Below are 14,560 nucleotides of genomic sequence, written 5' to 3'. Positions count from 1 at the left end.
ACATAGTTCCTAGAAACTGGGACCCTCAGTGGCTCTACTCGGGTGGCTCTAAAAGAGAAAGCCAAGATGATGGTGGGTCTGTACCTGTCCTGGCTGGGCTGAAGGGTGGATTCGAAGAAGTGAGACATCATTGCTGACAAATTATGAGCAAAAAAAGCAAAAAAAAAACCCTAGGATTTTTCCACATCCCACTTCAGCCATGCGTGCTGCAGAGTGTCCTCCCCAAAAAGAAGGTAAACCCAAAATCTCCTGAGAGGAGGCTGCACATTGTTTTCTTTCAGGATGGACTGGTGACTTCAGGGCTTTCTCTGGCTGCTGTGTTGGTTTTGCTTGTACCTGTCAGCCTGTGGTGAGAGGAAAGCTGCCTGAGGAACCCTGGAGACAAGAGAGCCTGCAGTTGGTGACATTCCCATGAGGAACAATGTTTTTTGGCTGGGGTTTTGTGTTCAGGTAGAAGGGGAACCTCACAGGAGATGGTCACATTTGGCTTCAGAAAAATGGAAGTACTTCAAATGAAGGAAATGAAGGCACTCCAGAGAGGAGAAATAACGATATGGGAAAGGTGGAAAAAGAAAAACCCTGGGTCATTTGCAAGTCCAAGTGCCTAAATCTCTCACTGGGGCTGCAGCGAGTGGTTTGAATGTGGCCCAGAACCTGCTCTGTGCTGTGGTTGGACAGGAGCTGCCGGGATTCCGGCTGGATGTGGAGCTGTCCCAGTGGCCTGGAGCCAAGAGCCACTCAGTGTGCCCAGAGAAGGATGCAGTGAAGGTTTCCCAGCCCCGGGCTTGCCAGGTTGTGTGGCCAGCAGCATGCAAGGGAGGGACCTGGTCATGATCCCATTCGGTCTCCTTGAACCTCTGGGCCAAAGGAACTGGCAGCCAGGTCAAGTGGGGACAGTTTTACCAGGAGCCAAAGCTCCTCCTTGCACCTTATTAAGTGGAAATGAGACTGTTCTCCCACCACACCCATGAGGGGAAGGGAGGGGACAGGGTGGGGAATCGCTATTTTAGTCATTAGCTGATGGGGAATTTACCAAGGAAGACTGACCTCAAAATCCCACGGTTTTCTCATTGTAGAAGTAGCCAGTGTGAGGAAAATGTCACGTACTCCAGGACTGGGAAAGAGAGGAGAAATCCCTCTGCTTTGGAGATTCTGCCAGGATGAGCTCCCATGTCCCATAAACAGATTGTGTTCCCACTCTCTGACTTTTTTTTTTCTCATCACCTGCAGGCCTTGGCGGAATTTTATTCCTTTGCCTGATGGACCTGAATCATCTCTCTTGTGGAAAGAAACCAAACCTGGGCAGAAGGCTGCATCACAGCCTCAGGGGTGCAAAAGGAGAATGCTTGCAAACACGTTTTTTGGGGATGACACCCTCCATTTCCTTAGCAACAATAAGCATTAGACCCTTTAACCTTAAATCTATCCTCGGAAATTAAGTTAGTGTGTACCTTTGCTTAGAACTTACTTTGGGCCTGAAGAATCTTCCACCCAAAGCATTTTTATTTGGTGCTTTACAGGTGGCGGCCATGGGAAGCCCTTTTGGTGGCCAACTGGGGACATGTCCCATCCAACTGCAGCATGAGCCACCAGTGCCCAATGCTCCTTGTGCTGTTGATCCATCCCAGAGGAGCCACGTGAATGGTTCCTGCTCTGTTATTGTCCCAGGGCTCACAATGGAGTGTAACATTCCATGAAACCTGGGCTGTTTATTTAAACAGAGAGGGTCCCACCAGGGTCACAAAGTGATGTCGCTTTTCCCACCCTCCTGACGGAGCTGTGGGGACACCAGAGGGATTTTGTTTGGGATGCTTTCATATCCCACCCAGTAGGCAGAGAGGGAAAGCTGATTTAAAGGGGGTTATTTAGAAAGAACAAAGTCAACCCATTCTTCTTACATCAGGCCTATCTTGGGAAAACTACCCTGATGGTATAAGCTGCAGATCAAGGCAATTAGATGGAGAAAGAGAGTGTGAAAAGCCATTAAAACCCTTTCCAAATCTGTCATAAAATAGTAATAAAAAGCCTTTGGCCAACATTCTAGCTGACACACTGATCTAGAGTCTGGGAGGTCACATGGACAAGCTAATTTACCCCAAAGGAAGGTCTGCTCCATCTGCTGGCCTCAGCATTAAATGATGAATTTCCTTTCCCAAAGAAGCCTCAGAGGAAGCCTTGAGCTATGCAAGACACATAAAAAAGGGGGCCAAACATGGATCATAGATTCATTTGGGTTGCAAAAGGACCTTTAAGGTCATTGAGTCCAAAGAGTTAAAGCAGCCCTGCCAAGCCTGCCACTAAACCATGCCAGTAACCAAGTCTTGCATGGCAAGCTGTGATCCCATTGCAGGGCAGGGCTGTGTCCCAATGACAGAGACACTCCAGCTCCTCCTTGGGTGACCACACCACTGCACCCAACCCACACCTTCCTCCTGCCACACTCCATGTGACATGGAAGACCTCCCAAGAGATGCCACAGAAAAAGACATAGAAAAAATTCCTGACTGTGAGGGTGAGGAGGCCCTGGCACAGGGTGCCCAGAGCAGCTGTGGCTGCCCCTGGATCCCTGGAAGGGTTCCAGGCCAGTTTGGATGGGGTTTGGAGCAGCCTGGGACAGTGGAAGGTGTCCCTGCCCATGGCAGGGGGTTAGAATTAGGTGATCTTTAAGGTCCCTTCTAACCCAACCCATTCCATGATTCTGCATGTCCAAGAGAAGGAAATGTTCATCAGCAGGTGGCCACAGGCCAGACCTTGAGCAGGCTGCTATCTGAGGCTCTGCCTTGGATGTGCTTGAGCTTGGATGTGCTGACTCCTGATCCCTGTGTCTCCCTCACCCCCTGCCCTGCTGTGGATGTTTTTGGAGCAGCCTTTCCCTGGCTGGCTGTTTGTACAGTGACTTGCATAACTAGAGCATGATGATTTTAGTTCGGGGCTCTCAGTCCCATGATACAGAATGGGATAATTGGATGCAGCAAGTGCTGTGACAGAAACCAAACAGGAGTGTAAAAAGGAGAGCCCCCTGTTCAAGGGAAGGGAGGAGAAGGCTCCTGATTTTCTTGTCATGCAGTTTGTCCTGGGTTTGCATAGAGGAAAGGCAGGGAAGGGAGACCTGTCAGCAGAGGTTGCTTTACTGGCTCATGCAGGGAGGGGAGAACTCTGTGCTTTGTGTGTGTCTCTGGGTTCAACAAGCAAATAAAGCAAAGATTTCTTTAAAGATACCAAGCTCAAGCACACCACAGCTGGGAAGCACACATGAGCAATAGCTTTCACATGCTAACAAATAAAAGAGCCTTGCAAAACAGATGCTGAGGTTTGTGGGGCTGGCACAGGCTCGCTGCTGGCAGGGAGTTAACTCACAGAAAGCTGAAAGGTTCAGCGATGGAAGAGAATCCAGAGACTGTTTGTTCATAAACACAGCTGAGGGCCAGCAACCTGCTTTATCCCCTGCCTGAGCTGCACTGCCCCAGTCATTCCTTGCAGGGTTCCTGCAGGAGAGAAGGCAGATATGCAATTCTTCTGCAGCCCACGCTCTAGAGAAATAATTAAACAGTTTTTCTTAACCTCTTGAACTTTTCATTTATTATTGCCATCCATTATGTCTACCTTCTCAAATAGCAGTATCCTGAAAGCCAGCTCCAGGGGTCAAGGGTTTATTGTTTAATGGAGATAGAACATTCTGTAAATTGCACAAAGTCACAATGTTTAGAAGAGAAGCTTCTGGTGTACTGAATCTTTTCAATTTAACAAACAGTGAGCTTTGACATATGTTCTTCCTCCATAGCAGGAAATTTGGGATAAGTGCAGTACTGGCATGGACATGTTACCAAATCCTTCCTGTAAACCAAATGACATCTGCATTCAAATAAAAACATTCCTTGCACCAAATACCAGGAAATACTAAAAGTATCACTATTCTTCTAAGGTCATGCTAAAATGAAGTTTTTGGCTTTCAGAACACAAAGTAAGTTTGTACAGGGCCAAGACGTTTTGTTCAACACACATTTGCTGTTACAAATCCCAAGAGACATCCTTCTGGGTCAAATATGTGCATGTGTCTGTAGAATTTTGCAAGCATTTAATCTTCTTCATATGAAAAAAGAATAAATATTTTAGGAGCGTGGACTTACATTAACAAATATTGCTGTTGCCTTTGTTTTTACTAGTGCTCTGCTTTTCAAAGGCAGAAAAAAGATTTGCTTCAAACAAAGCAAGCATCCTCAAAATGCACCGTGCCAAAATAATCAAGGGAATAAATACCTGGGATTTACAAAATATGAATATTCTTCAGTAAATAAACTGAAGCAAGAGGCAGGCAGGGAGAGGAGGCTGCTGCAGTGGTGGGGAGGGAGTGCTGGGTGTAAACACTTTCATCTCATAGATGGCAAATCAAGAACATTTAAAGAAAATAAATGTATGCAGAGCAGATTCTTCCTTCTCATGTTACTTTCAGGGGATTTTACTGCTGATAGTTAACGCCACATAAAACCTTTGGAGTATTATGCCAACAGATGAAAAACTACAATGGCAGAAAGAGTTTCCCATGGATAATTAGCATAAATATCTGCTTAAAGCTGAGTAATTTGTTCACTGTGCAGGATGTACCTCAGCAGTTTTATGAGCAGAAAAACACAGGGAATGTTTTGAATGACTTACATTTGAAACAGAGCAGGCAGATACCAGGGACTGTTCAGAGACTACCACACAAAAAAAGTCTGCTCTGAGTGAATGAATGCCCATTCCCACCAAGCTCAGGGCCAGACATCCCTAGGAGGCTTCACCCAGACACATCCCTGCAGCTTCCCACTCAAAGGAACATTTTTGTTTAATGGGAGGACCAGAGGATCCAGACTTTGGAAATGGAAAAGAAAAAAAATAAAAAAAAAGAAAGAAAGAAAGAAAGAGAGAGAATGAGAGAGAATGAGAGGAAAAAATGAAAATGAAGGGGGAAAAATAAAATAAAAATCAGCATTTTCCAATGTCCTTATTAAAAAAATAAAAGAAAAAAAAAAGTGAGCAGTTTCCAAATGGTGATCTTTTCCAAAAGGTCATTTGGAAAAAAGGTAATTTCTTTTACCAGATGCTTTCTTTGACGAGTGTGGCTTGAGGAAGGTGCTGGGAAGGTGGCACTGGCTCAGGGGATGGTCCAGCAGTGTCCCCAGTGTTGGTCACTCCCACCTGCATCACTCCTTCAGGCTTCCTCAGAGCACCCCTCCCTCTCCTCCAGGGCCAGAAGCTGGGGTTGTATGGTCTGTGTTTCCATTGGCATCTCCCACATCCCCGCCTCCTGCCAAAGGAGGCAAAAGAGAGAGTGAAAGGAGCAAAAATACTCCATGAGAACAACCTGACGGGGAGGTGGTGGATGGTCCTGTAAACCTAATGCAGTCCAAGACCTGGAAAAGGCCCTGAAAAGGATCTGATAATTAAATGGTGAGTGGAAGAAAACCCAGCCTTGCAGCCCATAGGACAGACCAGCTGAAAAGACACAAATATTCAGATTTTAATGGTGACCCCAACCCACTAAGAAGGCTGCTCATTTCAGCAGATTCCCCACCTGGCCTTTAATTTGCCTGTGATGCTCCCAGGTTCAGCTGTGCTTTCTCTGAGTGATATCCCTGCCCTGGAATATCCCAGGCAGAGCAAAAGCAATTCCACTGCATCCAGAGAGAGCTGAAAGAATCAAAAAAGAATATACCCTGGCCTCATACAGCATTCACTGATTTGCACTGGCCCCAGCTGCTGCTGAACTCACCAGGACCTTTATTTTCTTCTGATACCTGTGCAAGACTGGGTTGTAATCCTTGTGGTTTCCATCCTGAACCCTATAGCAAGACCTGAGGGAGGGGAACTTATGTGCACAAACGAGAAAAAAACCCCACTTCTGATCTCAAGGTTGTATATTTCATTTATATTTATTTAATTATTATTTTTTAAATTGTTGTAATCCAAGCAGTGGGAAAGGAAACTGGAAATACACAATGTAGGCAGTAACGCTGATCTCTCCACTGCTGATTTAGAGTTATCCATTAATATTGTGGAGAAAATTGATAAGGATGTGGGTTGGCACCTTTGAGATCTGATCAAAATAGGGCCAGGTGGGGAAGCTCAAGGAGGGATCAGAGCTCAGCAGTGGCTGCTCAGCTGGCTGCAAATCCCCTCCGTGCCCCAGTCTGTGGAAACCCAGGGCACTGGGAATATTTCTCTGTCTGCTCTGGGGTGCTCTGACTCCCAGGGGAGCACTCACTTTGATCCTCATTCATGGAGAAAGTTTCCTACACTTCAAGGTAGACTGGAACCCACAAAAGTGTGAAATAGATTATGGAGAGTAGTGTAGGTGTGTCACTGGGTCACTGGGTGAGAAATTGAGGTTTTGGGATTTTTAGTATGTTGTGGACGGAAGCAAGATGGAGGGCACAGGGTGTTGTCCTGGGTTTCTTCTTCATGCTTCTTCTTCCTCCTTCTCCATGGCTTTGGGTAACATTTTGTTATTGGGCAGAAAAGTCCACATTGCAGGCTCTAAGAGATCAGTTATTGGGTTAGAAGGGAAAATAATCCAGGTGTCAGTTCTTAATTGGATAGTTTAGGCTTAAAAGACCTTGTACCAAGAGATTGTTGGCCATTTTGTGCCTTCTAATGAAAAGCTGCGAACTCACAATGCTGAGACTGTTTTACTGATAAGAAATAATAAACACCTGAGTCAGAACACGAATTACTGTCTCCAGTGCCTTCAATCCAGACCCAAAGAAACTCACAACTGGTACCCCAGCAACTGGGACCACCACAGGTCCACCCAGACAAGGATCCCAGCTCCTGGCTGCTTTTGCTCCATTTGCTATCCCAACAAAAGTCTCCCTCCAGCTTGGATGCAGCCAAAGGTGCTGCTGGAAGCCTGGGCTGGCCCCACATGGTTGCCCACGTGCTTGAGCCCCGATGGAGCAGCTCAGCTTCCCGGGAAAGCCCCATCCAGGATGCAATCCTGAGGTGCTGCCGGAGGCAATCATCCCCCTGCTGAGCTCAACCCCAGCCCTGGGCTGCAGCTTTCCTTCCAAGTGAGAGCTGGAGCTGCTATTCAGACCTTATATTTAGAAAAATGTGGGAAAAGAACTAGATCCATTTCAGGGTTTGTATTTTTGTTGGCAGGATATCTGGTATCATTATGGAGAGCAAACCCAGGGTTTTTCTTTTCTTTTCTCTTTTTTTTTTATTTTAATTTTTTTTCAAAGTATGCATTTTCTTGCCAGAATCATATAGAAGAAGTGGGATCTGATGAGGGGAATTTGTGGCTGAGAAGCCTGAGGGAGCAGCAAAATCATTTCATCATCACATCTTTTGCATGCACAGATGTGAGGGTCTGGGAGCACTCCAGAGGTCTCCTCCTCCATCCTCCTGCCCCGTGGCAGAACCAGCTCATCCTGGTGATGGAGACACCACATCCTCCCCAGGTATTCCTCAGGTATCCCCATCCTGGCTTTTTTATCCTGCCTGTTAGAAAGTTCCTGGGGTTCGTGGCAAGATACCTCCAGGATGGTTTATCCTGTCAACAATGGATGCAGAGACAGATTTTCCCTCCCTTTGCTGCCATGTGTGACCCCAGAGAGCTGAAGAGCATGGTAGGGAACTCCTGGAGGGTTTGCAGAGCAAACCATGCCTGCCTGAACACTCTGAGTGGGACAGTGAGATGTGATTCACTCTGAGGGCTGATTTTTGCAGCAGTCTGGTGTTTTATACATTCCCAGCAGAGCAGGGGATGTCACCAGCAGCACATTTAAGGACAAACCCCTGGCAGCACACGTCCTCTGGCAGACACACTTGCGTGTCACTCTTGAGGAGCCTGCAGGACATCTGCTCTGCCAGAAGTCGTGGCAGGGCTCTGGCATATGGGTCAGCGGGATTGGGGATCGAAAAACACGGCGATCCCGAGAAAACGACACCCGCCCTTTTCCTCTCTGAAAGAATTCACAAAATCACCACCAAAATACGGGACCACGGGCTTAAAAAGCAGACAGGGAACCTCTGGGGAAAGCCTCCAGCAACAGGGACACATCATGTGCTGCCTGCTCAGCTGTCAAGTTAAGGACTTGTCCTGCTATCGCTCAGTCCTCAGAAGGTCAACGATTGTCTTTGCTTATCTCCCAAAAGCACTTTACTCTGGTTAATTGGCACCCCTGGTGACAGGGTGGATTGATGGGTTCCGTTCCCATCAGGTCTTGTACAGCCATCCTGGCAGGACAAAGCTTCTCCTCACCCCTGCCTACTCGTGTTTTACAGTGTTTCCCAAGGAAGCACTCACTCGTGGGGAATGGATGGGTGGAATGGCACTGATGTCAAGGCCAAATTCTGTGAGAGGAGGGTGGGAGAGCACCCACAAGTTTCTCTGTTCATTTGACCATCCCTGGATGCCACTGTGCTGCCTGAAGATTGGGCTCATTGCCTCATCCTGTAACACTGTGACAGCACCAGAACAGTATTTGTGCCTTTTAGGCAGCACTTTGTCATTTGAAGGCAGCTCAAGTGCCTCCATGGGGTACTTCTCTGTGGAGCACAGATGGATCGAGTGTCCTCTAGGGTATCAAGGCCACATCTCCAGGCCTGATGCCTTTCTCCTGCAGTGTGGAGATGTTGGGAGCAGAAGGAGGCATAAAAGAAATGTCTCCAAACCCCACTTCCCTACTTGCATCTCCTGTTGTACTGAAGGAAAGGCTCCTGTGGACATTTTCTCTCTCCAGAGAAAACCTCTTTCTACTGGTGATCCCTGAAAAGGACCAGGTGTTACCTTCTAGTTCCCTATTGGCCCTAATCTCCTTCACTCCTTGATCCCAACTTTACTTAAAAGAAATCCCATATTTATTTAGCTCCTCTTGGATGTTTCTCAAGGAAGACTCAGCTATTTCTACTCCCCTTTTGATTTCCCAAGGCTCATGCCCAATGGCATGGCAGGAGGAAAACGAGCCTTAACCCTTACCAGGGCTGGGAGCAGGTTCTGCAGAGGGGATTTGGTGAGTAAAATTGCTGTGCTGTGCTATCCTATGACTCCATTGGGGTAAGCAATCCCAACAGCCACAAGGGCCCTTCTATGCCCTCTGAAAGCCAAACTTCCAATGTCCGCCCAAAGCTTTCCCTTGTTTTCACAAACATCTTCACATTTGCACTCTCAAAATCTATTGTTTTCTGGGTGGGGCCATAACTTGTACCCACTTGGCAAGAGTTCCTCAGGCTTGGGACAAATCCCACACGTATCCACCTCTTCCATGGTCATTCTGGCTTGCAGAGCCCCCATTCCATGCCTGAGCCCTGATATCCCCAGCTCACAGCTCACACGTGGTGTTGGTGACCAGCATCCACCATCTGTGCCGGCAGAGTGCCTCAGATTCAGAGTCAGAACCTTGTTTTAAGCAAACAGAAATGTGCAGGACATACCAGACTCCTCGCTGGAAATCAGAGCCATATTCTTCAAAACTCTGACCCTTTGTTCAGACGCCCTTTGGAGACCTCCCGCAAATACCTCACTTGGACTTCCAGATGCAAGAAATTAATTTTATTTTTTTAATTCTGTGCCACAAATCCTTAATTTTGGAATGTGCACTTTTCCTGTGCGGTCCCTGGCTCCTAGAGACTACAAATACATGTGAAATTGCAGCAGACATTGATAACAAAAGTTTGAGGGTAACCCAACAGCTTTTCAAAGCCTTCTCTAGATAATTTATCCTAAACTGGCGAGTAGCCACAAAGCTCCATGGTGGGGAAGGAGGCTGCTTTTGATTTAGCTGATGTTTAGGTGTGAAGGAGGAGGAGAGATATATGATTAATCACTGGAAGCAGGGAGATGGTATTATTTTGATTCATACTTGACAAGTTTTCTAGGAATGCTGAACTCGAGTAGAAGTGCATGGTGGACCCAGCTGTTCAAACAGTGTGATTAATTAAACTGATTCCATGTGAAAAACAACACTGACTCTCGCTCTCAAATTGCAAATCATTTTCAATATATTGGGGAAGGGCCAGGCCTAGTTTTTATTAATTGCTCTGGAGGTGATGAATCAGGGTTGTCTACAGAGACCCACACAGGCGCACATTCCTGAGGACGTACGTGATGGTGGGCTGGTTTCTCGGCTGCTTGGAGCAGCAAGAGTTGCTTTCTCGGAGATGCTGCCACTTGCACACAAGGCAGGGATGAATCCCTTGGGGTGCACAAGTTTGGATGAGCCTTCCCCTCCCAACCCTGCTCTCAGAGAGAATTGCAAAACTGCAACGGAGCCGGCGCTTGTGCTTCGACCAGCGCTAATAATAAACCCTCCTCTCCCCTCGTTCACCTGCCAAACCACGGCTCTCTCAAAATATCAGCACGCTGAGAGCGGGCCGTGCACTGTATGATTTGCCCAAGACCACACAGGAAGCCTGTGGCCAAGCTGGAAATTGAGCCCAAAGGCTCCCAGCTCCAGGATTGGGGCTTGGCTGCCCATCCTGAGACCCTTCCCCACGCAGTGCTGGGGCAACACAGGGAGATGGGATGGACAAAAGCACCTTGCCTGCACATATTGAAGCCCAGGCTTAAATATGTGGGATGCCCTTGCAGCAGGTGCTCAGTGGGATTTATGCACCCCCAGGTGAGCACGCCGGGGACGCGGCCCCATGAAAAGGTCTGGAAAAATCCTGCCCTGCAGTGGAGGCTTTTGATTTATATTTTCTCCGCCAGCTTGTCTGTTTTACTCATGCTGCTGACAAGGAGAGGGATATTTGATCCGTGCTGAGGGGCAGATGTTGAGCACCGCGGAGCAGGAGGCAGGGCTGCTCCTCAGGTGTAAACCTTCTGATGGCCATAAAACGACTTACAGGGGGGTGGGAGGGAAAGAAATAGATTAATCTGCCTGGTGCTCACAGATGTGGAAAAATACCCTTGAAACAGCTCGGCTGGATGTTTGTCACTGCAGCTGCCACAGAGGGAGAGTGACAGCCCAGCAGCAAGTGCACCTTTCAACTCCACCAAATCCAGCAGGGCACCCCCGATACCGGGCAGTGACCCTGTACTAACTGGTTTCAAATGTAACGTTTAAAATACCTCGCAAATACACATCTGAGCCAAGGTTTCCACCCTGAGCCTGGTGGGGAGGCTCTGAAAGCTTATTGCAAGCACCTGTCTGGTCTTCAGAAGCATTGATCTCCTACTGAGGTCAACAAGAGGAATTAGAGGGGCTGGTGGTTGCCGCTCTTTCTGCAAGGCCCTGATGGCGATCCCAAAATTCGCTACCCAGGGAGCCCTGTTCTGACCCCTCGTGTTTGATCCCAGCAGGAGAAGTCATGTGCATTGAGATGTGTCCCAGACACCTCACGTTGGTGGAGCCCATGTGGCTCCAACCAGCCTTCCTCAGGGGCACGGCAGCTGGCTGATTCCTGGAAAATATTGCTTTGTCCACCCTCTTCAAACCTTGCAGGCTGCTGTTTCTCCGAAACAGCTGAGTGATAGTTAAAAAATGCTTGCCCTCTTTCCCCTCTCTCTGAAAGGAATGGGAGTCTCTAAGGACCCATTTATATTGCTGGCTCAACTGAAGTTAATAGGAATATTCCCCTTTTTCTCCACAGGGGCCACATTTTTCCCTCGGGAGATCTGCAGGGCCATTTACTAATTTCACAGACATCTCAGCAATTCCCCCTTGTCAACCTGAGCTTCTTAGAAATGGAGAATGTGATCCCCCTCTGTCTCTGGGTGATTGTGACGCCCTTGCCTTCATGCTCGTGCTGTTCCAAACAACACATTTTCTGAGCACACTGTGTTTGTCTGAAAATACACCAGGAGGGCTGCCCAATTTGGAAATGACTTGAATTACAAAAAAAGCACAGCTGTCTTTAACAGCTCTCGAAGCTCATGCAACTAGTCTGCAATTTATTGACTAGGATTAGATGCTTATTGTCTATGACACTTTAAATACCATTACATTGAAGTTTATACAAGAAAGTCCAAGTTTTCAAACTGGAATCTTAGCAATAACAGCTGGACCATTTGTTTATATGATAGACAGAAAAGAATGACTTCTGTAATCTGTGTATTTGGCTTTAGGATTTTCTACGACATGGGGAGACAGAAACCTACCCCATCCCTAATTGAGGATTGTGAGACAGAGCTGAGCAGCACTGGCTAATTTGTCCCTGATGTTGAGACTGCAGCCAAAGCTGGGGTTGAGTCCTTCCCTCACACCTGACGGAGAAGCACTTGAAACCCTCTAGCCCACCTCTGACAGGCAGGGCTAAGTCTCCCGTCTCTCTCCCCCAAGGCTGCTCACATTCCGCATTTTGTTTCTAGCATGAAAGACTTTGTTTTAAATCATAATAGTAACCAGGCTGTAATCACATTATAGCACACATGGAGAACTCGCAAAAAGTCATGTGCTTTGGATTTGACATTCTGATTTATGGTTGTGCGCTCCAGTTACACAGCTGCAATCTCATTTTCGACAAAGATGTTTTCTATTTTTCTATTACTTTACTTCACCCTGTCTTTATGTCGAAGAAAATGAAAGCCACCAGGTGAAGCCGGCACAAGAGGACAAATGTTTGCATGTTCTGGATCAAAACCATGATCAAATATTTTATGCTCTCCTTTCATAAACAGCTTTCTACAGACGCATGTGGAGGGGGTGTAGATTCTTCATTTTGAGCCATTTGAAGTTAAAAAAAAAAAATTCCAGACTTTTATTTATTCAGAAACTAGATCAGCCTATGAAATTCACATCCCAGCCACTTGATCACGGTGACTTCACCAAAGAGGGAAGAGGTTGCAGAATTACTCCTCAGACAGTTGGGCAGCCTCTCTGCTTGCTGGGACCCAAAGCTGCTCCTTGAGTAAATTTAACTCCTGAGCAAAGCCCAGCAGAGGTGGTAAAGCCTTTTTCTGCTCAGTTAATTGTAGATTGCCGTCATCAGCCCTTCCTTCTGTCAGTAACCCATTGGCTTTGCATTCCTAGGAAGAGTAGCAGCATTCCAACTTAATTAAAAAAGTGAGCACTTTTGCAGTAAATTGCATTAACATTGGAAAGGGGCCAGAGCTTATGTTTTACATGAACCTCTCTTGTCTAGAATGGAGTAAAGAAAAGAAAATGTCATCAACATTCTTTTCACAATTTAAACACTGATGATCTATCTTTAGGGCCAATGCTGGCTGAGCATTACAGAGAGCACAAAACCACCACTGAGTCCCTCACCAGGGGTAAATTACGCGTTGCAAACTCATAAACCTTCAAGTGTGGCGTAAAATTTTACCCAGTCCATCATTTTCAGTACGGCTTAGGAAGGGCCTAGATGGAAAACATATTTCTGGTGGTTCTAGAGCATGTGTTAAGGAGCTGAAAACAAACACTAGTGGAGCTTCCATGGGTCAGACATTGACCATGAGTCCTTGCTGCAGCAAGGCTTTGATCCCCTAGGTCAAGCAGTCCCTTGGTCTCAAAAATAAGTTATTTTATCCACTCTATAAATTCTGTGGGCTCTAAATGAGGGAAATTTCTGTCTTCAGGACAGTGCTACTCTAATAACGAAACACTGAGCTGGGACTCAGTAAAGTTGAGCCTTGAAATGGAGAGTCAGGCTGTTGAAAATGCCCCATGGAAGGAAAACTCCAGAAATTCTGTGTACATCAAGAGGACCAGAATTTAAATCACTTTTCCCCCCAGATCAGAAGTTCCCAAATATCAGGGACTCAGTTCAACCACAGCCTTCAGCTGCTTCTGCAGGGACAAGTATCAGTGAAACTGAGACAAGACATTACCCTGATCCATGGTCTAAAAGGGACCTTGGTGGCAATATCTGCTGCTCAGCTTTCCACCAGCAATAACTCATCTCTGGGGATAATGAAGCTGTTCAGTGCTGGACCTGCTGGGTGGCAAGAAAATGAAGAGTTCAAGAACCTTGGGTTTTTCAGGTGAAAATTACAAAGTGGAAACTTTCCCTCTTGCTCCACAGAACTTTGATAGAAAAAAAAAATCCAAAATTTGAGAAAGAGAGAGTAATTTGTTTATCAGTATTGGCTAAATCCTGATATTCTGGCTGTGCTGATAAGATTGATCTGTTGATCAAAGTTCCAGGTCTGAATCTGCCTGAAATGGGCAGGGACACACCGGAGTGCAAGATCTGCTGCCCCTGAGTCAAGCAGAGCGGGAGAACACCAGGATTTCTTTTTCCAGAGATGTGGGCTAATCCCAGAGGATCTCTGTGTTACTGTCAGGGTTGGTCCTTCAGCAGAGTGAAGAGCAGAGCAGGTCCGTGGCACTGTATAACTCTGTAAGAGGGTGTTCCTGGCTGTTCATGTCCCACTCCCAGCTCCATTCCTGTCCCACAGCCCCTGAGATGGACGGAGTAGGACTGAACAGAACGATTCAAGCAGAAGTCCACAGCAGTTCCTTCTCCTGCTCTCACCCTCCATTTCCGTCCCTCGCTCAGCCAGTCAAAATATTTTTGACCAAGAGGTTTTCCACTGGAAAATGCTGTTCCTTCTGAAATCAAGCAGGAACTTGTACAAATGTCAATGACACTCTGGTCAGGAAAAAGTCAAAACATTGCATTTTGATAGTGTAGT

Source organism: Ammospiza caudacuta, chromosome 6 (genome assembly GCF_027887145.1).
Source record: "Ammospiza caudacuta isolate bAmmCau1 chromosome 6, bAmmCau1.pri, whole genome shotgun sequence".
In the NCBI taxonomy this organism is placed as follows: domain Eukaryota; kingdom Metazoa; phylum Chordata; class Aves; order Passeriformes; family Passerellidae; genus Ammospiza; species Ammospiza caudacuta.
This window is presented reverse-complemented; position numbering follows the sequence as displayed.